Consider the following 4562-nt stretch of genomic DNA (forward strand, 5'->3'; position numbering starts at 1 on the left):
AGTGTGAGGTGACCATTTTTTCAAGGCATTTTTGAGTTGATTGTTCAGAAGACAGAAGTTATGTGGCAAAATTATCCAATATTCTGGTGAGATGGAAGGCAGGCAGAGGTCAAGAAAGAGAGGAAAGGTAAAGAGTTCTTTATATACCTTGCTTAATTTGAGGTGACAGCTGTGTATCCAAAAGGAGAAATCTTTCAGGATAAGAGTGTGAGATATGAGTATGAAGAAGGGGAAAGAGCTCTGTGCTGAAGATACAGATTAGGGAATTGTTGGTTCTCTTTAATTACTCGATTACAGATTGAGGACAAAAACAAAACTATTCAACAGGCAGAAGATCAAAGGGGTTTTTGGATTGAAGGATAATTTTCTAGTATAAAAAGTGGAAGAAGCAGCTAGGCAGGCAAATGCCTTTCTTAATTTGATAATTACTCACCAGGAGATATCTGTCAAGAATCTTAAGGTGAATGCGTAACTTGATTAAAATAATCAAAAGATGATCATCTCCCAATTTCAAAGCAAAGGAGGATGAAAGTAATCAAGAAAAAAGAAATTGAACTTTTAGGAAGAAATTTTCAAAAGATAGGTGTCACTTTTAGGACATAGCCAGTGGGGAAAAAAAGAGTCTGTAGCCCCAAAAAGTGTGCAACAAGGTGCCTCATTAACTACATCTAAAAACCCAAAACTAATCAAAGACCTGAAGGTCAAAAAGGAAAGATACAAAAATGCGGGAATTAGGCAAGATCACTTCAATGCTCTAGAAAGGAATCGAGAAAGATGATCACATTTTCTCAGATGTAAAGTGGGGCAGGAGAAACGGTTTCCAGGGAGCATGGCTAATGGTCTGTGATTCTGGGAGCTACTTTGAGAGAGAGCGTCTATCAACCAATCAATGATACTTGAGTGCTTACTCTGTGCAGAGCATAGACTACAAGACTACAATAGAGTTAGCAGACAAAATTCCTGACCTAGAGGAGTTTACAGTCTAGGAGGGGAGGAGTAACTAAAACAAATCCCCTTATCTTACAACCCCCAACTGCCACTAAAGCCTTTCCTTGCCACCAAATCATTGACGTTACCATAACCTCCTTATTAATTATGTAGGTATCTTACACATTCTATTACTTCTCTATCAGTAATGCATTTATCTGTCACCCCTCTAGATTGTAAACTCCTTGAGGGCAGGAATTATGTCTGCTAACTCTTTTATATTCTCCTAAGTGAAATGCAGTACTCACCCCGTAGGTGCTCCATGCCCTCAAATTTGACCTTGCCACTTAACTCAACTCTCCCATTCCCCTGTCCCTCCATCAGTCTTTCATTCATTCAATCATATTTATTGAGCTCTTACTGTGTGCAAAGCACTGTACTAAGTGCTTACCTTCAACGTGCAGTCCTGGGTCACCTCTGCTTTCTCTGTTCTCTGTTCATGCATTCATGCCATGGACCACTGCTGGTCAAAAATCCAGATAGGCTGATCTCATCCATTGCAAACTCATCCTCATCCCCTGTAACTCTGACCTCCCTTCTGCCTAGCAACAATCTCCCCACTGCCTGCTCCAGCTGTTACATAATTTTCACTTTCTCATTAAACCCTATCTTTCTGCCTCCCCGATATTTTGCCCCTAATGACCTTGTCACATTTCACTGATAAAATTGAAAGCATCGGATGTGGTCTCCCTAAAATCTCCACTCCACTTCTACAGCATGGTGTATTTATTGGATAGAGCAAGGGCCTGGGAGTTAGAAGGTCATGGGTCCTAATCCTGGCTCCACCACATGTCTGCTGTATGACTTTGGACAGGTCACTTAACTTCTCTGGGCCTCAGTTACCTCATCTGTAAAGTGGGGATTGAGACTGGGAGCCCCACATGGTACAAGGGACTGTATCCAGCCTGATTTGCACATATCCACCCTAGTGTTTAGTACAGTGCCTGGCACATAATAAGTGCTTAACAAATACCCTTATTATTACTATTATTATTATTATTAGAATTCCAACCCTCCTACTGCTCTTCTTCAACTCTTCCATTGTACCCAGCAGTACCTGTGAGAAGCAGAGTGGCTTACTGGCAAGAGCACGGGCTTGGGAGTCAGAGGTCATGGGTTCTAATCCCGGCTGCGCCATTTGTCTGCTGTGTGATCTTGGGCAAGTCACTTAATTTCTCTGTACCTCAGTTACCTCACTTGTAAATTCGGGATTAAGACTGTGAGCCCCATATGGGACAACCTGATTACCTTGTATCTACCCCAGTGCTTAGAACAATGTTTGGCATATAGTAAGCTCTTAACAAATACCATCATTATTAGAAAAGCAGCATGGCTAAGTGGAAAGAGTATGGGCTCGGGAGTCAGAGGTCATGGGTTCTAATCCCGGCTCCGCCACTGGTCTGCTGTGTGACTTTGGGCAAGTGGGACAACCTAATCACCTTGTATCTCCCCCCCACCCAGCACTTAGAAAAGTGTTTTGCACATAGTAAGCACTTAACAAATACCATTATTATTATTATTATTATTACCTCAAAGGTGGTCTCATATCTCCTCTCAAAATCTACCTCCCCCATTTGCAGTTCTGACCCCATCTCTTTGTACCTTCCTCCCTCCCTGACCATCATCTTCAATCAATCCCTCTTCAATGGGTCCTCTCCCTCTGCTTTCAAATCAATCAATCCATCAGGTACTAGGTGCTTGAATGAGAAAAGTAAAATAGATATGTTCCTGGCCCACAAAGAGTTTACAGTCTCCTACCCAGCACCGGTGAGTTTTGACTTGTAGCAGATTGCCTTCCACTCACTAACCACTGGCCAAGCTAGGAATGGAATGGGTAGGCCTCTGCTTGACTCTCCTTCCTGTAGCTGAGACTGGTAAAATACTGAAAACTCTCCAGGTGTGACCCTAAGAGGGGCCTCCAATCTTACCTCACTGATTTCCTACTGCAACCCTGCCTCACTCTTTACTTCTCCAGTGACATCTTGCTCACTGTACCTGGTTCTCCTCTCTGTCACTGCTGACCCCTTTCCCGTGTCCTCCTTCTGACCTGGAACTCCCTCCCCCTTCCACATATGGCAGACCAGCAGCCTCACCCTACCTTCAAACCTTATTAAAATCCCTTTCCCCAATTAAGCAGTATGGCTCAGTGGAAAGAGCATGGGCTTTGGATTCAGAGGTCAATCAATCAATCAATCAATCGTATTTATTGAGCGCTTACTGTGTGCAGAGCACTGTACTAAGCACTTGGGAAGTACAAGTTGGCAACATATAGAGACAGTCCCTACCCAACAGTGGGCTCACAGTCTAGAAGGGGGAGACAGAGAACAAAACCAAACATACTAACAAAATAAAATAAATAGAATAGATAGGTACAAGTAAAATAAATAAATAAATAAATAGAGTAATAAATATGTACAAACATATATACATACATACAGGTGCTGTGGGGAAGGGAAGGAGGTAAGATGCGGGGGATGGAGAGGGGGGACGAGGGGGGAGAGGAAGGAAGGGGCTCAGTCTGGGAAGGCCTCCTGGAGGAGGTGAGCTCTCAGTAGGGCCTTGAAGGGAGGAAGAGAGCTAGCTTGGCGGATGGGCAGAGGGAGGGCATTCCAGGCCTGGGGGAGGACGTGAGCCGGGGGTCGATGGTGGGACAGGAGGGCTGAGTAGGTGCGAATGAGGTTGCCGTTAATGTAACTTGGTGATAACAAGGGCCTTTTTCCCGAGGAGTGTGTGTGGGGGGAGAGGTCATGGGTTCAAATCCCGGCTCCGCCAGTTGTCAGCTGTGTGACTTTGGGCAAGTCACTTAACTTCTCTGGGCCTCATTTACCTCATCTGTAAAATGGGGATTCAGACTGTGAGCCCCCAGTGGGACAATCTGATCACTGTGTAACCTCCCCATTCATTCATTCATTCAATCCTATTTATTGAGTGCTTACTGTGTGCAGAGAACTGTACTAAGCACTTGGGAAGTACAAGTAGGAAACATATAGAGACGGCCCCTACCCAACAATGGGCTCACAGTCTAGACGGGGGAGACAGACAACAAAACAAAACATGTGGACAGGTGTCGTTTCGTCAGAACAAATAGTATTAAAACCAAATGCACATCATTAACAAAGTAGAATAGTAAATCTGTACAAATAAAATAAATAGAGCAATAAATCCGTACAAACATATCTACAGGTGCTGCGGGGAGGGGAAGGAGGTAGGGCAGGGGGAATGGGGAGGAGGAGAGGAAAAAGGGGGCTTAGTTTGGGAAGGCCTCCTGGAAGAAGTGAGCTTTCAGTAGGATAATAATGATGGCATTTTATTAAGTGGTTACTATGTGCAAAGCACTGTTCTAAGTGCTGGGAAGGTTACAAGGTGATCAGGTTGTCCCACGTGGGGCTCACAGTCGTAATCCCCATTTTTCAGATGAGGTCACTGAGGCACAGAGAAGTGAACTGACTTGCCCAAAGTCACACAGCTGACAAGTGGCGGGGCCAGGATTTGAACCCATGACCTCTGACTCCAAAGCTCGTGTTCTTTCCACTGAGCCACACTGCTTCCCCAGCACTTAGAACAGTGCTTTGCAC

General features: G+C 44.5%; 1 non-coding gene across 1 annotated transcript; it reads right to left on the minus strand.

Moving 5' to 3' along the window:
- Positions 1 to 2764: 2764 nt before the first annotated feature.
- Positions 2765 to 2902, minus strand: LOC119927942. The gene has a single exon (XR_005450906.1). It is a non-coding gene; the product is annotated as a small nucleolar RNA SNORA7 (small nucleolar RNA).
- Between the last annotated feature and the right edge of the window lie 1660 nt (positions 2903 to 4562).

The sequence above is a fragment of the Tachyglossus aculeatus genome, chromosome 4, assembly GCF_015852505.1.
Source record: "Tachyglossus aculeatus isolate mTacAcu1 chromosome 4, mTacAcu1.pri, whole genome shotgun sequence".
Classification (NCBI taxonomy): Eukaryota; Metazoa; Chordata; class Mammalia; order Monotremata; family Tachyglossidae; genus Tachyglossus; species Tachyglossus aculeatus.